The 21,653-nt window shown below is 45.7% G+C and overlaps 1 non-coding gene across 1 annotated transcript; it reads left to right on the top strand.

The window, feature by feature from the left end:
- Positions 1-18,371: 18,371 nt before the first annotated feature.
- Positions 18,372-18,443, top strand: Trnam-cau. Its single transcript has one exon. It is a non-coding gene; the product is annotated as a tRNA-Met (tRNA).
- The last annotated feature ends 3,210 nt before the right edge of the window (positions 18,444-21,653 follow it).

The raw sequence follows: 21,653 nt of genomic DNA, 5'->3' as shown, positions 1-21,653 counted from the left end.
GGAGGCAAGGCCCACGGCCATAAGACTATCAATATCCTGCAAGGGGAGGGCATGCTCAATGAGCTGCCGGACCACTTGGGAACTTCCAGCTGATCCCCTGGGCTGGCCCATCTGGGCTAACCCTCAGTCTACACATGGGCTCTTTATCTCCTCTGGCTCCGCACATGGAAGGAGCTCCTTGACCTTTCTTTTTTTCCCCTCTCTTTTCTTTCCACAGTTTTCCCAAGCCCTCCACGTGGGTTCTCTAGCCACATGGGTGCCTTTTCTTAGCTCTGAACTTCCCTCAATAAGTATAATCATTTATTAAGCCGGGCGTGGTGGTGCACACGCCTTTAATCCCAGCACTTGGGAGGCAGAGGTAGGAGGATCACCATGAGTTCAAGGCCACCTTGAGACTACACAGTGAATTCCAGGTCAGCCTGGGCCAGAGTGAGACCCTACCTCAAAAAACCAAAAAAAAAAAAAAAAAAAAAACTATATCTATATCTATCTATCTAATCACTTATTAATTACCCTTCTCAGTCTTTTTTATTCAACTCTTTGATTAAAATTAGAAACGAATTTAGGATTGGGTTCAGGGACTTTCCCGAACCCTGAGCACCCTGTTACAGTTTCTGATTTCATGGGACCCATTCTTCCAATAACAGTAACATGTATTCAGAGACCACTTTTGCCACCAGGCATGGTAATGTTTGCCTGTAATCCTAGCACTTGGGAGATGGAGAGAGGAGGATTAGGTATTCCAGGCCAGCCTTGGCTACATAGTATGTTCCAGACCAGCCTGGCCTATTTGAGACACTCTCAAGAAGAAAGGGGGCTGTAGAGATGGCTTAATGGTTAGGGCATTTGCTGTGAAGCCTAAAAACGAAGGTTTGATTCTCCAGTACCCACATAACCCAGATGCACAAGGTAGTGCATGCATCTGGAGTTCGTTTAGAGAGACTAGAGGCCCTGGTACACCCATTCTCTGTCTATCTCCCCCTTTCTTTCTCTTTCTTTCAAGTAAGTAAATAAATAAGATATTTTAAAAAGAAGAAAGGATAGAGAAGGAGGAAAAAGAGACAGTGAAAAATGAAGAGAGAAAACAAACTGCTTCTGACTCACTTGTCCAGCATCCCCTCCCCCCACCCCCGTCCTCAAGGTAACTGAAAATATTTGGTATCTCTGCCTCCTATAGACAGTTTACTGTCACCTTTCCAAGCTATCACCATGGATTTCTGAAACAACAAGAAAAATGGATAAAGATCTTTATGAAGAGGGGATGAAAGTACCGCGGTCACTGGTGATCAAACAGAGCCCCAACCCCCAACCCACTGGATGAGAACAATTCTCTATGATGGTGAGTTGGTGCCCCAGATTGCTCCCCACAAATGATGACAAGGACAACTTCGAGCCACCTGGCAGAACCAGAACTGAGATAACAATCAGCCAGGCCACACCTCCACTTGACCAGGACTGCTTAATTCTGCAACCTCTTGCCCTGTCCCAGTGCTTCCTCTAGTTTAACAGAAAACTCGTGTTAGTGCCCTGAAGATAGACTTGCAGTCACCAAATCTCCTTATCTCATCCTCCTCCCAGGATGGCCAGGTTGATCACATCTCCTGTCACTGCCTTGGACCCTTAGTCACTTGTTTCCTTAGCAAGTTTGAATAGGTGACCAGACTTAGTATGTTGGGGCTTTCTAAACCAGGACTTTTGTCCTAAAACTGTGGCATCAAAACTATAATTTTCTGTGCTTTTCTGCTGAATTAAAATAGAAGTTTCTCTGCGTACATATAACAGAAGAATGAATTGCCAGGCTATGAGAGCATTAGTAATGCACTGGAAGGAATCTCCCTTTGAGGTGGCATTCTGAATGCGTGATGGGGTTAATCGGGGTAATCAGCAGTGGTTATCTCACAAGTCCTTTGTTAGTCAGCCTCAGGCAAGCCCTCTAGTCTTTCCTTTGGTTACCTTCATGCCTGGCACCTGCATTCCATAAGCCCATGGGAAAGAAGCACCCCCAGTGCAGTCTCCCACAGAAGAAAAATATGCCAACTTGGAGAAAGAAAACAGGTGCAGGAGCAGAGCCAATTTGGGCCAAACCCCAGAGTGAGACTGAGACTGCCCAGTCCTGACCCTTCACCCAGACTATCTTGTCTCAAACAGATTCTCCTCTTCTCTCTGACATTTCCACTGAGAAAAAGAGGAACTGGCCTTTTCTGTTATCTATCTGCCACTTGCCAAGTGTGAACCCCAGACCTACCCTCACTCCCTAACTCATGGCATGACCAAGTCGGAACTAAGACATCCTCCTGACTGCAGGTGGAGAGCTATGGAATCAGTTTCAGAAGCCAATAGCAATAGCACTTTTGCCATATAGAAAGGGTGACCATGGCTGTGAACACAATGTATGCAGTATGGACACTCTTAGAGTTACCCAGAGCAACAAAACTATCAAGATAGACAAGTCAGATGTACAAAGTGACATATGCATCTGGAGTTTGTTTGCAGAGACTGGAGTGCCCATTCTATCTCTCTACCTCTCTCTCTGCTTACAAATTAATGAATAATTTTTTTTCAAGGAAAAGCTTTGGTCTAGCCCAGGCTGACCTGGAATTCACTACGTAGTCTCAGGGTGGCCTCAAACTCACGGCAATCCTCCTACCTCTGTCTCCCAAGGGCTGGGATTGAAGGCGTGCACCACCACGTCCAGCTTAAAAAAAAAAAAAAAATTGGGCAGGGATGGGGGGTTTCGAGGTAGGGTCTCACTCTGGTCCAGGCTGACCTGGAATTTACTATGTAGTCTCAGGATGGCCTCAAACTCAGGGCAGTCCTCTTATCTCTGCCTTCCGAGTGCTGGGATTAAAAGTGTGCACCAACCACCATGCCCAGCTAAAAAAAAATATTTTTAGAAGAAAGACAGATAGATAGATGTCACATCATTCACTCATTCAAAGCTCAAAATCTTCTGTCTGCAAGTTAGTGTCCCAAGAAAGTCAATGGTGTAGTTTCAATCCAAACCTGAAACTCTGAGGACCAAAGAACCCCATGGTGAATGAGAGCTGTGATCCTATCCAAAGGCCTGAGAACCAGGAGCATTTCTGTTAGAAGTCAGAAAAGGGACATCTCAGCCCTAGCAACAAGAAAAAAAGTTGTCCTTCCTCTGTCCTTTTGTTCTATGCAGGCTCTCCACAAATCGGATGCTGTCCACCCACATGACAGCATGCTAAAGCCAGATACAGTGGCTCACATCTGTAATCCCAGCGCTGGGGAGGCTCAGGCAGGAAAATCACTGTGAGTTTGAGGCCAGCCTGAGCTAGAGAGTGAAACCCTATCTCAGATGATAGATAACAAACATATGATAGACAGATAGATGGACAGATACAATGAGGGCTATCTCTCCTCAGTCTCCCAGTCCACATCTTAATCTCATCTAGAACATCATTACCTGCTATGGTCTGAATATTAAATCCCCACCAGAGGCTCATGTGTTTGAACCTTTGGTCTCTAGCCAGTAACACTGTTTAGGAAGGCTGTGAAATCTTTAGAAGGAATGGCCTGTAGCTAGAGGAAGTGGTTCACTGGGAGACAGCATTGGAAGTTTATAGCCAGGCCCTGCTTCCTGCCCATTCCCTGCTCCTAATTCATTCATATGTAAGAAAACTTCTACCACCACAGCCCCAGGCACTTCTGCTGCCATGCCTGCCCACCATGACGGCTGGTACCCTCAAACTGTGAATCAGAATAAATCTTTCCTCCCTAACTTGATTCGTGTCGGGTGTTTGCTCACAGAAACAAAAAAATTAACCGATACAGAGTACCTGGATATTCCTTAGCCCAGCTAAATTGACAAGAAAATCAACCGTTTTAACTGTTTTTGTTTGTTTGTTTTTATTAAAGCAAAAGCTACTTTTTCTAGAACATACAGCATTGAAGTGGATGAGCATGAAATGGGAAGCCTTAGGGGTGATCCCATAATAGTCACTGAATCAACTGTAAGATAAGAGAAAATATTTACAGTGCATGTTGGCAAATCACCACATAGATCAAAAAGGCAATGAACTATGTAGGAGGAAGTTCCTTTTATTTATTTATTTTTTAATATTTTACTTTTATTTATTTATTTATTTGACAGAGAAAAAAAGGAGAGAGAGAGAGAGAATGGGCGTGCCAGGGACTCTAGCCATTGCAAATGAACTCCAGACACGTGTGCCCCCTTGTGCATCTGGCTGATGTGGGTCCTGGGGAATTGAACCTGGGTCCTTTAGCTTTGCAGGCAAACACCTTAAGCACTAAGCCATCCCTCCAGCCTGGAAAGTTCCTTTTGAAAGAAGGCTGTGTACAGAAGAACTGCAAGACCCTTCTTTTTTAAAAAAAATTTTTTATTTATTTATTTGAGAGCGACAGACACAGAGAGAAAGACAGGTAGAGGGAGAGAGAGAGAATGGGCACGCCAGGGCTTCCAGCCTCTGCAAACGAACTCCAGACGCGTGTGCCCCCTTGTGCATCTGGCTAACGTGGGGCCTGGGGAACTGAGCCTCGAACCGGGGTCCTTAGGCTTCACAGGCAAGCGCTTAACCGCTAAGCCATCTCTCTAGCCCAAGACCCTTCTTATAGTGGGTTTCACATGCCTGTCACCTCCCCAACTCAGCAAGGGAACCAGCAGCCTCCTATTCCAGTAGCTTCCTGTATAGGGAATAAGTAGAGAATGAGGTAGAAAGACACAGGAAACAGGGCCTCTCCTTAGTGCCAGATTCAGTTCCCCAATATCCTTGAGAAGGTTTTTGGAGATATGTCACAAATCTAGATAATAATTAACTGTCTTATTCAACTGGTGCCATTAGCTAGAGCTAGGTGTGAGCCACAGAGGAGAGATTTGAAGACCAGAATACAGCAGATAATTAGCCACCTAAGTAGGGAACCCTAGAATTCCCAATCAACCAAGAATACCTTTCCCACCCAGGGATAACCCAGACAATTCATGTGGGAGTCTATTAGATTATGGCAAAATCTAAATTCCCCAGAAGAGGTAGCACTTCCGGTCACCAGAGGTTTGCATCTTTTTTTTTTTTTTAATTAATTAATTTATTTATTTGAGAGCGACAGACACAGAGAGAAAGACAGATAGAAGGAGAGAGAGAGAATGGGCGCGCCAGGGCTTCCAGCCTCTGCAAACGAACTCCAGACGCGTGCGCCCCCTTGTGCATCTGGCTAACATGGGACCTGGGGAACCGAGCCTCGAACCAGGGTCCTTAGGCTTCACAGGCAAGCGCTTAACCGCTAAGCCACCTCTCCAGCCCGAGGTTTGCATCTTAGGATGAACTCATTTCAGATTCTTTTCTTTCCCAATGTATGTGGACACCCTCAGGTATCACTCCTAAGGAATGGGGTGTGTGTGTGTGTGTGTGTGTGTGTGTGTGTGTGTGTGTGTGCCACTGTGCACACGTGTGGAGGCCGGAGGGCTTGAATGACAGGCGTCCACCTCTATCACTCTTCCACTTTGTTTCTCACTGAACCTGGGGCTGCCACCTTCAGCCAGACGGGTTGGCCAGCTAGCCCAGAGATTGTCCTGTCTGTGCCCCTCCTCCAGATTAGCTTTAGATGTGCGTTCTGGGAATCAAACTCGGGTTTGCATGCCTGCAAATACGCCTACCCACAGCCATCATTGCAGCCCCTTATCAAAATACTTTATTTATTGATTTACTTGAAAGAAACAAGGAGTAAGAGAGAGAGAGAGAGAGAGCGAATGGATACACCAGGGTCTCTTGCCACTGCAAAGAAACCCTAGCTGCATGTGCCACTTTGTGCATCTGGCCTAATGTGAGTACTGGGGAATTATTGAACCCTGGCCACAGGGATTTTGAAAGCAAGCTCCTTTAGCCACTGAGTAATCTCTCCAGCCCATGTCTACCTTTTTTTTTTTTTTTTTTTTTTTTTTTAATAGGGTCTCTCATTGGCTTGGAGCTCACTAATGAGGCTACCCTGGCTAGCTACTGAACTCCAGAGCTTCCCCTGACTACACCTCTCAGCGCCAGCTGACCACACCTCACCAGTGCAGTAACTACAAGTGTGACCACTCCAGAACGTTAACATGCATCCTGGGAATCAAACTCAAGTTGTGCTTAGGAGGCAAACACTTGACCGACTGAGCCATCTGCTTAGCCCTTCAGATCCTGTTCTAGAGCGAGATATTGGTAAGGACAAGACACACTGAGAGGTGAAAGGGTGCCATGATTATCCAGGGGGCTTGAGGAAGGCAGCTGGAGGGGCAAAGACAGCCTTTGTGACTCTGCTTTGCTCAAAGATAGACCCAGCTGAGGACTGTGGCCTCTTGCCCACTGGCAAAGTTGGAGCCAACTGTGGTTAGAGCCAGCTTTCTAAGAACACTGGCCATTTGAACTTGGCTTTGAATATAATCCAAGTACAAAGCAGGGTAGAGTGTGCCCGCGGAGTCAAGGTTTTATGCTCACAGTTGTCAGGCCATCCGAGTCGTTTCTCCTGCCCTCCCACAACCCTGGCACCACTGAAGAATTATTCCCATCTCCTAACAAGAGGCCAAATGATTTCTATGGAGTGACCAAGAAAAGTTCATGGGCAAAGGCAATGAAATCCATTTAGTTAACATGATCAAGAAATGACATGTAGGAGCTGGAGAGATGGCTGAGTCATTAAGGCGTTTGCTGCAAAGCCAGAGGATCCCTGTTCGACTCTCCAGGACCCACGTAAGCCAGATGCACTAGGGGGCGCATGCGTCTGGAGTTCATTTGCAGTGGCTGGAGGCCCTGGCACGCCCATTCTCCCCCTCCCTCTCTTTCCTCTCTCTCTCTTTGCCTCTTTCTCTCTCTCTTTGTCTCTTTCTCTCTCCCAAATAAATGAAATATATTTTAAAAAAATAAAAAATAAATGACATGTATTAGGTTGTTTCCATATGGCCATGTGGTGCTTGGCCTTTTTCACATATTATATTTCTCTTTTTTATATTTTTATTTTATTTTATTTTATTTGTGAGAGGAGGCAGAGAGGAAGATAGTGTGTGTGTGAGAGAGAGAGAGATTGAGAATGGGCACACCAGGGCCTCTAGCCACTGCAAATGAACTCCAGATGCATGTGCCTCCTTGTGTATCTGGCTTTACATGGGTACTGGGGAATCAAACTGGGGTCTTAGGCTTTGCAGACAAAAAGCCTTAACTGTGGAGCCATCTCTCCAGCCTGTATTATATTTCCCAATTATTACAACTCCCTGAGCTAAGTTCATCATTATGTGGATGATAAAATAAGGCACAAAGAAGTTAAATAATGGGCATAACCACATGGCTTGAAATAGTCTGCTGGAATTTAACCAGGGCAGTCTGGGCTCTTAACCAATAGACCAGGCAGTAGTGACCCATGGAAAAGCTGGCCAGGCAGCGGGAAAACATCTGCTTCCCTCTGCAGCTTCCGCTCGACCTCGTCTCTGAAAATGTGATCTGACACAAGCATTTTCCTCCCTGCTGCCTCTGAGACAGCCATGGGAAAGAAACTAGCCTGGGCCCCATGGTGTCCTTGAAGGAGATGCATGAAGGACAGACGACCTGGCTCGCAGCCACTTTCAAGCCCTGTGCTTGCAATGCTGCTCCTCTGCAGAGGCGTGTCTGGGTTCTGGCCACCCAGAAGACGAAATAATGGTTTTGACAAGGGGTTTGAGGCCGTCAGTATGCTGACATCATAATGCCCCTGACTTCCACAGTGTGTCTATCAGCTGCGGAAATAAGAGCAGAATAATTTTCCATCTACGTGTCTTAGCACAACTCCATCTCTCTTCTGCCGCCAGGCCAGCTCCCAGATAGAAGCCAATTATGTCCCTCTCTATGTTGAAGTTCTTAGACCCTGCCAAGGGCCACAGACTTTTGCAATTCAGAGAATGAGTTTGGGCCTCCTGGGAAACAGGTCTCAAGGCTGCCACCAGCTCCTGCCCCATGATGCAGGGAAGTGACATGAGCTAGTGACTCCTGAGCATCTGAAAAGACAGCTGGTTCTAATATCTGCTCAGTGACGTTCTGTCCCAGAGGAGCTCTGAGCTCGGATCAGGCACAAAACAGGGAAAGACAGTGGATGTTCTGTGTGTAATGCCTAGGGATGGCACCCTTGGACCTGCAGAAGGCACGTCACCAAAGTGCCTTTTCTGTCTTCTCACATCTTTTTGTTGTTGTTTTGTTTTGCTTTGTTTTGTTTTTGAGATAGTGTCTCACTCTCACCCAGGCTGACCTGGAATTCACTATGGAGCCTCAGGGTGGCCTCGAACTCACAGTGATCCTCCTACCTCTGCTGGGATTAAAGACATGCGCCACCACTCCAGACACCTCACACCTTTTTGTCTTCACTTCCTTCTTTGGTTTTAGTGGCTCTTCTGTTTCCTAAATTTTTTTTTTCTTCCTTCTATAGCTGTACTTTTATTTAAGTGTGGAGAGATTTTTTTTCCAATACTTCTTTGGGTCATTATCTACCTTTCTCTCACTTTCTCAAAACCTATCCACTCTCACCCCTTTTGCTCTCATCAGTCCTGCTGTCTGTTCACCCAAGTCCAGGCCTATGTGATTCCTGACAGGGAAAATTCAAGAATCTAAACTCTGAATATACACATACACCCTTCCCACCCAGACCAGAATATTCCTCCTCAAACTCACCACAGCCAATGAAGACAATGCTCCTTGCTCTAGTTCTGGCCTCCACATCAATATGATCCCTCAGGCCAAATAATCTGGGCCTGGGCAGGAGAGAAGACTTAGTGGTTAAGGCTCTTGCCTGCAAAGCCTAAGGACCCAGGTTTGATTCTCCAGGTCCCATGTAAGCCAGATGCACAAGGTGACACATGCATCTGGAGTCTGTTTGCAGTGGCTAGAGGCCCAGGTGCACCCATCCTCTCTCTCTCTCAAATAAAAAAAAATGCTGGGTGTGGGGGCATGGTGGCACATGCCTTTAATCCCAGCACTCAGGAGACAGAGGTAGGAGGATCGCAGTGAGTTCAAGACCACCCTGAGCATACAGAGTAAATTCTGGGTCAGTCTGGGCTATAGTGAGACCCCACCTCAAAAAACAATAAATAAATAAAAATAAAAATAAAAATAGAGAACTCTGGACCTTAGCTCTCGGTGAAGTTTAAGTGACTCCATAGGGCCACAGATGACTGAAGGGCAAACCAAGTATTACCAACTGATGACAATTTATCTCAGTGCTAGTCCTCTGTCTCAGTGGCATTCAGAATTCTCACAAATTATCTCCACATCCTGACTTTAAGAGCAAGATGCAAAGTCATAAACTATTATAAAGCTGACTCTTATTTTCAGCTCCCTCTGTTGTTACTCACTTGTTTTGTGAACTTGTACAGCATTGGCATCTTTTTGTCTAAGCTTCCTCACCTCGTTATTATATGACTATTATGTTGTTCCTTATAGGAATAATTAAAATTACTATCTCAGGACTCCCTGGATAAAGCACTTGCTGTGTGAATGTTGAGCTTGGATCCCTTGACCCATAAAAGCTGGAAGCTATGGCAGCACATCTATGATGAGATGGGAGATGAAAATGGGAGAATTTTCTAGAAGTTCAAGAACCAGATAGCCCAAAAATGAAACAGTAAACAAAAGACCCTGCCTGAAAAAAAAGTTGTCTTTTTCCCACACACACAGTGGCACACATATGAACCCACACACATTGTACATATACACACAAAAATTATCTAGAATTAGTCATCACATCAAATAAATTTGCAGCCATTCATTTTCTGCTGCAAGAAACAGAATCCAACTCTAGTCAACTTAACCAAGGAGACAGTTCTCACATCCAAGCGAAAAAAACGTGAGTGACCAGGCCCCAGAAAAGGGAAGGACCAAGATTCTGGGTCACAGGAATGGACAGTTTCTTCAGGGCAGACTTGTCAAGATGAATAGATTCCAGTTGTTTTCCTGTCCTTGTTTTACTTAAGTTTCTTATTTCCAAGAGAAGACAGTTTGGTTGGTTTAGCATAGAACTTCTTTTTTTTTTTTTTTTGGTTTTTCGAGGTAGGGTCTCACTCTGGCTCAGGGTGACCTGGAATTCACTATGTAGTCTCAGGGTGGCCTCGAACTCTCGGAGATCCTCCTACCTCTGCCTCCCGAGTGCTGGGATTAAAGGCATGCGCCACCACGCCTGGCTTATTTAGCATAGAACTTCTTTATCTGTGGGGGACACAGAACTTTCAACCACATTATAAGAGAGGGACTAAAAATAAGGCCCATGTGGTGGTTTGATTCAGGTGTCCCCCATAAACTTAGATGTTCTGAATGCTAGGTTCCCAGCTGATGGAGATTTGGTTATCAACGCCTCTTGGAGGCAGTGTGTTGTTGGGGGCTGGTTTATGGGTGTTAGAGCCAGTGTCCCCTTGCCAGGGTTTGGCACATTCTCCTGTTGCGGTTGTCTACCTGATGTTGGCCAGGAGGTGACATCCACCCTCTGCTCATCATTTTCCACTGCCATCATGGAGCTTCCCCTTTGAGCCTGTAAGCCAAAATAAACTTCTTTTTTCCCCCACAAGATGCTCTTGGTTGGGTAATTTCTACCAGCAATGCAAACCTGACTGCAACAGCCCAATATTATCTGTGACTTGACATCTAAGAAAAAAAAAAATGTCTCCGGCTAGAGAGATGGCTTAAGATGCTTGCCTGCAAAGCTAAAGAACCCAGGTTGGATTTCCCAGTACTCACGTTCATTTGCAGTGTCTAGAGGCCATGGTGTGCCCATCCTCTCTCTCTCTCTCTCTCTTTAATTCTTTTGTTTATTATTTATTTATTTATTTGAGAGTGACAGACAGAGAGAAAAAGAGGATGAGAAAGAGAGAATGGGTGTGCCACTGCAAACAAACTCCAGACGCGTGCGCCCCCTTGTGCACATCTGGCTAACGTGGGTCCTGGGGAATTGAGCCTCGAACCAGGGTCCTTAGGCTTCATAGGCAAGCACTTAACCACTAAGTCATCTCTCCAGCCCTCTCCCTCCCTCCCTCTCTCTCTCTCTCTCTCTTTCCCTCTCTTGCTTTCTTACTGTCTCGCTCTCACTCTCATTTTCTGCCTTGTTCTCACTCTCAAATAAATAAATAAATAAATTTTTAAAAGGTCCCAAATGGCCCAGCATACTGGCGCATTCCTTTAATCCCAGCACTCTGGAGGCAGAGGTAGGAGGATCACCATGAGTTCGAGGCCCCCCTGAGGTTACAGAGTGAATTCCAGGTCAGCCTGGACTAAAGTGAAACCCTACCTCAAAAAAACAAAAAAAAAGTTCTCAAATGACCTAACCTTGACTTCTCACCACTGCCCAAGCTCCTGTAAATACCCCTTCTCATCAAGTGAAGAAGTACAATCCTGCTTACCCGGGCGTGTTCCCATTCCCTGATGGCCTGTGACGTAATTCACATAACCCAATCACATCCTCATGTGACAGGGGCTCCAGCAAACTCTGTGTGTTCACGTTATTCCCCAATGCAGCTCCCTCCCACCCATCCCCCATGGCCCTAAGCTGTAAATATATGGGTGAGGGTGACTAATAAAATATTGGCAATTTCATCTCTCCTAAGTCAGGTGTCAGGGTCCGGCTAGCTATCCCAAGCCATAAAAAGGGATTGCTCTCTCATCAATTGAGTGAAATAAAAGTATCCCCCCACACACACCAAAGAATTACATGTGCTGAGAGATCTGAAGACCCCTAAAGGAAAATAAATTGGTCTTACCAGATGATCAGAAGGAACAAAGGACAAGCCAACACAGCCAGTCTCCAACGCATCGTGGGACATGCTTCCCAGAGGGCCTCAGAAATAGAAAGTTACTCTTCATTTTTTTAAGATAGGGTCTCGTTGTATAGCCCAGACTGACCTTAAACATTCAGTCTTCCTGCCTCTGCCTCCAAAGTGCTGGGATTGCAGACCTAAACCACTAGACCTATCTAAAAGTGGCATTTGTGATTAGAATCTTTATTTTTGAGGGGGGGGGGACTTAAAAATAAACGGTAGATAGAAGTCATGCATGGTGTCTATAATCCCAGCACTCTGAAGTAAGGTTTCCCTGAGTTTCATGCCACCCTAGGCTACATAGGGAATTCCTGGTAAGCCTGGGATAGAGTGAGACCCTGCCTCAAAAAGAAGTGTTATTTAATAGTAGGATTATTTCTACACTGCCATAGAAATCTGAAGTCTCTGAAAAGATGCCTCTACTATAGCACCTCCTGTGTTTACCGAGTTTCTACACCCCGTCCCCTGCCCTGCAGCCTTCCCCTGCCGTCTTCATGGTGGTGCACAGCAACAGACGTCAGGAAGCCGGAGGCATCTCTAAGGCATAGAGCACAGTGCAAGAAGCCCAGAAATACTGCCAAAGACAGCTGCTGCAAGGGGCTCCTCAAGTCAGGCAGGTAACTGAGGCCCACAGAGTGAGTTAGGCAGGCACCTTACTCTGCAAAAGCCAAGTTGGAAACAATCAGATAAGAAGATCACCCCACCATAGGTATGCTAGCACATGCCTATAATCCCAATACTTGGTAGATGAAAGAAGAAGGATCAAGAATTCAAAATCAGCCAGCCGTGGTGGCATGCGCCTTTAATCCCAGCACTCAGGAGACAGAGGTAGGAGGATTGCCGAGAGTTCGAGGCCACCCTGAGAATACAGAGTGAATTCCAGGTCAGCTTGGGCTAGAGTGAAACTCTACCTCAAAAAAAAAAAAAAAAAAAAAAAAAAGAATTCAAGGTCAGCTTGGGCTATATGAGGCTCTTAAAAAGAAAGAGGAGGATGGGCTGGAGGGATGTCTTAGCAGTTAAGATGTTTGCCTGCAATGCCAAAGGGCCAGGTTCAATTCCCCAGGACCCATGTTAGCCAGATGCACAAGGGGGCGCATGTGTCTGGAGTTCATTTGCAGTGGCTAGAGACCCTGGCTCATCCATTTTCTCTTTCTCTCTCTCTCTCTCTCTGTGTGTCAAATAAATAATAATAAAATACTTTTTTAAAGGGGGGTAGGAGGGCGTGGTAGCACGTGCCTTTAATCCCTGCACTTGGGAAGCAGAGGTAGGAGGATTGTCATGAGTTCAAGGCCACCCTGAGATGACATAGTGAATTCCAGGTCAGCCTGAGCTAGAGCAAGACCCTACCTTGGAAAACCAAAAAAAAAAAAAAAAAAGGGAGCTAGCCCCTCTACTGAACCAGTCCCCTCATGATTTATGCCCTCTAGATAAGTTAAAAACATTACTTCTGGCAAGGCGCTTTTTTAGTAGCCACTGCACCATGTTCCATCCAGATCACAAGTGCCAAGCAGAGCCCTCTGGCTCAAGTGCCAACCCATTGCCTCTCATCCTGTCATTCAAATGTCGCTCTTCCAGCTTCCAAGGATCCTTTCCCAAATGGCACAGGTCCTGCGTGGTTGGCGAGAGCTTCATCTTTGCAGAGGTTTGTTCTCCTTAAGTGGGAACCGAAATGGGACACGGACTGTGTCCCTGACAGGAAACAGAGCGCGTGACTAGGACAAGACCCAGGAGGGAGGAAAGGAGGACTGAGGAGTGGCTGGGGACACACACCAGTGACAAATATTGAGACAACTCCTCAGTGGGCCGGGGCTAGCCAGCGTTGGCTGTGGAGATGGCCAGCTCAGCAATGACCGTGGCCTCTCCTCTGTCATGAATATGATGGCCCCAAATACTGAGACCCAAAATCCTCCAGATGCTGAATAGTGCCTAGGATCTCCACTCCTTGAATGCAAAACACCCCAACCTGATCTTCCATAAGTTAACCCCCATTTTCCTTTTTCCCTTCCAACCGCCCAATATTGCTACTTTGTGCTATTGAGAAATCAGAATTCTTATGTAAGTGCGCCCAGTGCTCTGTGTGGTTTCAGACTCTGCATTAACAACAGTAAAGGCAACCATTTTTTTTGTTTGTCTTATTTATTTATTTGAGAGCGATAGACAGATTAAGAGGCATATAGAGAGAGAGGGAGGGAGAGAGAGAGAATGGGCATGCCAGGGCCTCCAGCCACTGTAGATGAACTCCAGACACGTGTGCCCCCTTGTGCATCTGGCTAACGTGGGTCCTGGGGAAATTGAGCCTCGAACCAGGGTCCTCAGGCATCACAGGCAAGCACTTAACCGCTAAGCCATCTCTCCAGCCCCAAAGGCAACCACTTTTGAGAGCTGATTAAATGCTGGGAACTTGATGCACAGCATCTGAAGTAGTCTGCAAGTGGGCCCTTTACTCGCATTGAAGAGCCAAGAACATGTAAAATCCATCGACGGTAGTGGGCAAGCTGAATGAATGTCAAAGCCTAGGACACATCCGTGGCCTTTTGGCATGTCCTAATCCTGGTGGGAAGGTTAGTCATATGCTCAGAAAGAGCCCATGAAAATGTTACTCTTTTTCCTGACATTTTGCTAAGGCATGCAGAATGTAAACTTACATCACTACATAGACATCAATCCTATGGCCATACTTGACCTCATGACCCAGGTCTCAGAGTGCTCTGGTGAGTAAGGAATAGTTACATCTCTCTCAATCCCAATTCAACCCCAGGTCCAGCTATCCCTTTAGTGTCCCCTGAGAGTCCTTATGAACGTACCTTCTCAGTGTGTTCCCTGTCACCCACGGCCTGACATCAAAATGCCTCTGGCTCAGAACACCACAAGAACAGCATTTACACCTTTGAAAACTGTAGGCATCCTTTAAAATATCCACATTTTATAATAAACAATACCATTTAGGGTGTTGCAAACCCAGAAGTATTCTTTTCCTTCTGTTCATCTATTGTAGTCATGGAGACCTCAGACTTGGTTGAAATGAACAGACAAAATTAAAACCTGCACAAGAAAGTTGGTGGCACATAATGTTGACAGTTTATATCTCAGCTATTTGTGTCAGAGAAAAATCACTCACGCTGCAGACATACCTCACTCTGATCTCTCACTGAAGTAGGAAACAGACAAGTGCGTTCTTCCTCCGGCAGAGACAAGAGCAGTCCATGACTGGATCACTGAGATACAGGCTAAAATATAAAACATGCCAGTCACTCAGTTATTTGCCATCAAACTGTTACCAGAGTTATTAGGGTCAGAGCCTGTGCCCTAGAAGCCCTAACAAGCCAGGCTCTGCCACTGGCCCTCAGTAAGCCAATCAAAGGCACTATTAATAATGAAAAGCAGAGCTGGAGTGATGGCTTAGCAGTTAAGCTGCTTGCCTATGAAGCCAAAAGACCCAGGTTCAATTCCCCAGGACCCATGTAAGCCAGATGCACAAGGTAGCACAGGCATCTGGAGTTTGTTTACAGTGGCTGAAGGCCTGGCACACCCATTCTCTCTCTATATATATATCTGCCTATCTGTCTCTCACATAAATAAAATAAATATTTAAAAAATGAAAAACACAGAAAAATAAGGATTCGTCAATGTGTTCACATTGGAACAAGGGATAAAGAGGTCCAGTAATGTTCCCCTCCAGAGTCTTGATATGAGCTTAGGTTTAAATAGAGGGCAAGGGCTGGAGAGATGGCTTAGTGATTAAGGCACTTCCTGCAAAGCCACAGGACCCTGGTTCAATTCCCCAGGACCCACATAAGCCAGATACACAAGGTGGTGCATGCATCTAGAGTTTGTTTACAGTGGCTGGAGGCTCTCACATGCCCATTCTCTCTCTCTCTCTCTCTCTCTCTCTCTCTCTCTCTCTCTCCATCTTTCTCTTTCCCTCTTTCAAATAAACAAATAAAAATAAAATTATTTTGAAAAAAATAGAGGGCAGGAGGTATGCTTAGCAAAGCTGTCCCAGCCAAGTGTGTGCATCGCATCCAGGCCCCTATCTGTCCTTCAAGGTAGTGTGACAAGTTGTCAGGACTATATGAAATCTTTCTGGGAGACAAGTTCCTCCACTATCTGGGACCAGGCTTCCAACTTTTCCTTCTTCCAACATAAGCTTCTTGAAGAAATCCCAATTCCTTAGGGTCTATTGTTTTAATATCTGATAGCCAAAAGGAGAGACAAAAATGCCTCTTTAGGGGCTGGAGAGATGGCTTAGCGGTTAAGCGCTTGCCTGTGAAGCCTAAGGACCCCGGTTCGAGGCTCGGTTCCCCAGATCCCACGTTAGCCAGATGCACAAGGGGGCGCATGCATCTGGAGTTCGTTTGCAGAGGCTGGAAGCCCTGGTGCGCCCATTCTCTCTCTCTCCCTCTATCTGTCTTTCTCTCTGTGTCTGTTGCTTTCAAATAAATTAATTAATTAATTAAAAAAAAACATTTAAAAAATATTAAATTCAAATAAATAATTAATATGACCAGTCTTGTAACCCTCCTGGCAGGAATGGAGCTATCCTAAAGAGGCATTTTTTTTAAATTTTTTATTTATTTATTTGAGAGCGACAGACACAGAGAGAAAGACAGATAGCGGGAGAGAGAGAGAATGGGCGCACCAGGGCTTCCAGCCTCTGCAAACGAACTCCAGATGCGTGCGCCCCCTTGTGCATCTGGCTAACGTGGGATCTGGGGAACCGAGCCTCGAACCGGGGTCCTTAGGCTTCACAGGCAAGCGCTTAACTGCTAAGCCATCTCTCCAGCCCCCATGATTACTTTTTAAAGTAATGTTTGTTTGTTTGGTTGGTTGGTTTTTTGAGGTAGGGTTTTACTCTAGCCCAGGCTGACCTGAACTCACTATGTAGTCTCAGGGTGGCTTCGAACTCATGGTAATTCTCCTACCTCTGCCTCCCAAGTGCTGGGATTAAAGGCATACGCCACCACTCCCAGTTTAAAGTAATGTTTTTTTTGTTTGTTTGTTTTTAATTTTTTTTCACATTTTATTTGCAAGGAGAGAAAGAGAGAGAGAGAGGAAAGAAAATGGGCACACCAGGGCCTCCAGCCACTGCAAACAAACTACAGATGCATATGTCACCTTGTGCATCTGACTTTATGTGGGTACTGGGGAATCAAACCTGGGTCCTTAGGTTTTGCAGGCAAGCATCTTCGCTGCTAAGCTATCTCTCCAGCCCCTAAAGTAATGTTTTTATTACAAAGTACACCAAAAAATATGGTAAATAAAACAGGAACAAGGAAATTAAACACATAATCTGATTAGCCAGTGAGAGGTTCTGTTTGTATTTTGATGAATTCCTTAGTCCTCTTAATTTGCACAAGATTGGAGGCTGGGGAGATGGCTCAGTGGTTAACGGTGCTTGCTTACAGAACCTGCCAGCCCAGGTTCAACTCCCCATACCCACATAAAGCCACATACACAAAGTGACACATGTGTCTGGAGTCCATTTGTAGCAGCAAGTGACTCTGGTGTGCCCATGTGTGTCCTGCCTCTCTCTCTCTCTCTCTCTCTCTCTCTCTCTCTCTCTCTCTCTCTCTGTCTCTTTCTCTTTCTCTCCTCAAATACATAAGTAAAAATAACTTAATTTGCATAAATATAGGCATTTTCTATCATACCAGTTTGACTTGAGATACAGCTCACATGCCACTTCCTACAAGAAATATCTTTCCATGGTGGAGAGATGGCTCAGTGGCTAAGATGCTTTCCTGCAAAGCCTAAGGACCTGAGTTCTATTCCCTAGTACCCATGTAAAGCCAGATGCACAAGGTGGCATGTGCGTCTGGAGTTTGTTCCAGTGACTAGAGGCCCTGGCATGCCCATTCTCTCTCTCTCTCTTTCTCTCTCTGTCTCAAATGAATAAAATATATAATATTTAAAAAATAAAAATACCTTTCCTCCCCTTCATCCTCCCACACTTAATCTCACTCGCCCTGCAGGTGGCAGCTTAAATGTCACATGTTCAGACAGTCCTTTCCTGACCCATAATAAATTACATCATCCCAGTTACTCTCCTGGTAGCCCACCATTCTTTTCTTTCATGACATGATCTGAATGTGTAATTGGAAACATACCTACAGCTAAGCTTTCCTCCACCCAGGTGTCTGGCATCTTGTTGGCTCATTCACAGTCTAGAGAAAACATGAAATGGATGCTTTGTCCCTCCGCCACCAGCACAGAGAGAAGATGAGCATAAGTGGTATGATTAAAGCCCACATTTTCAGTGCACCATAATCTTTCTGCATTCCAAAAGGCACTGGTTTGCATAAGAGATAACTTGTATGAGGATACCAGCGAGCTCGCTTTCAGCTGCAAATAAGAAAACCCACTGAAAGTGGCTTAACCATCAATGATATTTATTAGCGCATAAGAGAGGAAGTCTGGAGGTTGGTTTATTCAGCAGCTCAGCAGCATCTACAAAGACCTGCTGCTTTCTTTCTGCTCAGTCTTTCTTAGAAAACATCTTCACAGTTTCTACGTGACAAAAATAGTCCCAGGCACCAGATATGCAACAAGAAAGAAGGCAGTTACTCTCATGCACCTCTAGAAATTAGCAAAGAGACCTGGGGGAGTGGCTTAGTGGGAAAGCACTTGCCTCATATGCAGGAGGCCCTGGGTTCAATCCCCAGTGCTGCCAAAAACAAAAAGCAGGGTTAGAGAGATGGAGAGAGAGAGTTCAGCCCTTGAGCATGCTTTCTGTGTCTGTGGGAGCCTGAGACCGCCCAAGTTTGAATCTCTAGAGCCCACAGAAAAGGCTGGGCATAGCCATGCTCATCTGTAACCCCAGTCGTGTGGGGAGCGGAGACAGGAGAATCACTGGAGATTGCCAACTATAAGCTTCAGAATCCGTAAAAGGTTCCCAAACAAAGGACGACAGACGGGTGAGTGATGGCGGAAGCACCACAGATGAGCAGGCAGGGGGTCGCAAGTAAGCACGTGAGGAGTCACAGCAACATGCGCACATGCACACAGCACCATACGTGCCACACGCATGCGAAGTCTAAGTCAGCAAGGGGAACCTCTGGGCTCTACCCATAGACTTTTGGTTCGGTAGATCTCATGTGGGACCCAAAATTAGTATTGATAATAAGTTACAGTAATGCTGCTCATCTGGGGACTTCGCTTGAGAATCTCTGAGCTAGACAAACAATGATCTATCTACAAGAGGTAAGAAGAGGGCTGGAAAGATGATTAAGGCACTTGCCTGCAAAAGCTCTTCTCTCCAGATCCCATGTAAGCCAGACGCACAAAGGTGAGGCACGGGTAAGGTTGCACACGCCCACTAGGTGGCGCAAGTGTCTGGAGTTTGATTGCAATGGCTGAGGCCCTGGTGCACCAATCCTCTCTCTCTCTGGCTTTCGGTATAAAAAGAGAGCCAAACATTCTCATGTCTTGTTGGCCTGAGCACCACACTGAATCATGGATTTTTAGTGAGGAGCAGCAAGGTAACAATGAAAGAGGATGATAATAGCTAGAGAACTTTGTGTGCAGCAAAAATTACTCTAAAACCAAGAATACCATTTTCACTCTCCTGAGGGTAGGTATTTATTCTGTCCATTTACAGTTTAGAAAATTGAGAATCAAAAGGACTATTGGTAGGCTGGAGAGACACTAACAGGTTCTATAGCCTGGGTTTGAATTTACCTCTGTGTGATCACTCTAGCCCATGCTCTTAGCTATGATGCAGCTTGAGGGCCTGAGTTGGAAGTTCCCACATATTCACCCAACGTGAGTACAAATGCCACCAACCAACTTCATTTTGGCAACCATCGCAGTTTAGTGTAAAGTGAAGGTACTCTGGAGTCAGGCAGAAAATTATGCTCAGTGGGCTGGAGAGATGGCTTAGTGGTTAAGGTACTTGCCTGCAAAGCCAAAGGACCCAGGTTCAATTCCCCAAGACCCACTTAAGCCAGATGCACAAGGGGAACACATGCATCTGGAGTTCATTTGCAGTGGCTGAAGTCCTTGGCATGCCCATTCTTCCTCTCTCTCCCTGCCTATCTCTCTCTCTCTCTCAAATAAATAAAGAAAAATAAAATATTAAAAAAAGAAAATTATAGCCGGGCATGGTGGCACACGCCTTTAATCCCAGCACTCGGGAGGCAGAGGTAGGAGGGTCGCCGAGGGTTCAAGGCCACCCTGAGAATACATAGTGAATTCCAGGTCAGCCTGAGCTAGAGTGAGACCCTACCTTAAAAAAAAAATTAAATTAAATTAAAAAAAAAAAAAGAAAATTATGTTCAGTGATTGTGTGACATAGCCTTTTCATCCGACCAATATCAAAGTCCTCCTAGGCACAGTGAACATCTAATACTGACCTCCAGAAATTTAGAGATGGCATATGTTAAATACTTGACCCTGGCCCTGGAAGGGAACGAACAGGTAGCTCTCATTAGTATTCCCAGCTCTGTGACTTAGGGTCCTTATCTATAAAACCAGGTCTTTATAGGATACCTAGGAAGATTAAGTAAGCTCCAAGGTAATGCCTGATTTTATATATATTTATTTTTTTATTTTTATTTTTTTTTAAATAACCTTCTTCACTGGAGTTGTATGCAGTTAAATGAAAACCATACTGTGTCCTGTTAGAGGAGAGTGAAATCATTTTACTCTTCATCTCAACAGGAGGAAACCAGAGCTGAAGTGGGGGCGGGGATGATGGGGGAGACAGACGACGTTCCTGGAAACAGCGACAGCTTTCCTGTGGAAGAGTGTCAGGTTCATTTTTCTTCCTAAAACCAACAGCGTCTCCCTCGTTTACAAGCCAATAACTTTGAAGTGAAAATTGCTGAAATGAAATGACGCGTCTAAGCCAGTGCCCAGGCAGAATAAGCGCCCAGAGCGCCGCATCAGGGACATTGCTGAAGGAACCTGCCTGAAACCAAACTAGCTAGAAGCCTGGTGCTTCGGGGTGTTGAGAGCCTGCGCCGCTGGATGGCGGGGTCTCTGAGAGCACCTCCACCTCCCCCTCCACCTCCACCTCCCCCTCCCAGCGCCTCACACCTGGTTTCTTCCCCTGATACATTTTCTTCAGAGACCCCACCCCCACCTGAAGTTACAGCACCAGTTTTCCTCTGTGCGAAGGGATGAATGCAGCCTGTCCCCATCACTGGTATGTCCCCAATTCCCAGAACAGTCCCCGGTATGTATTAGCCACTAATTAAATGTGTGTTGGGGGCTGGAGAGATGGCTTAGTGGTTAAGCACTTGCCTGTGAAGCCTAAGGACCCCGGTTCGAGGCTCGGTTCCCCAGGTCCCACGTTAGCCAGATGCACAAGGGGGCGCACGCGTCTGGAGTTCGTTTGCAGTGGCTGGAGGCCCTGGCGCGCCCATTCTCTGTCTCTCTCTCCCTATCTGCCTGTTCCTCTCTCTGTCTGTCACTGTCAAATAAATAAATAAAAATAAACAAAAAAAAATTTTAGTGTGTGTTGGATGAATGAAAATAAATGACTAGATATTTAAATAACAAAAACAAACTCCTCTCTTTTGCCAAGCTGGAAATTTTACTGAGTGAGATAGTAGCCCAATTACCCAATACAATTGGTTATATTTCAACCACAGGAGAAAATACAAATGAAATGACTTGAACTTGTCACCAGGCAGCCAAGAGATTAGAGTAGAGATTAGACTTGTCTAAGTTGACCAGAGATGTGACTGTGATGAGCTCACAGGATCAGCCAAAACAGCCCTGGAACAGAGCATGTTATAAGTTCAGGGAGAGGCTGGAGAGATGGCTTCGCAGCTAAGGCATTTGCCTGCAAAGCTAAAGGACCCAGGTTTGATTCCCCAGGACCCATGTAAGCCAGATGCACAAGGGGTGCATGCATCTGGAGTTTGTTTGCAGTGGC

Source organism: Jaculus jaculus, chromosome 1 (assembly GCF_020740685.1).
Source record: "Jaculus jaculus isolate mJacJac1 chromosome 1, mJacJac1.mat.Y.cur, whole genome shotgun sequence".
NCBI lineage: Eukaryota > Metazoa > Chordata > Mammalia > Rodentia > Dipodidae > Jaculus > Jaculus jaculus.
Note: the sequence above shows the minus strand (reverse complement) of the source record. Positions and strands in the feature narration are given on the sequence as shown.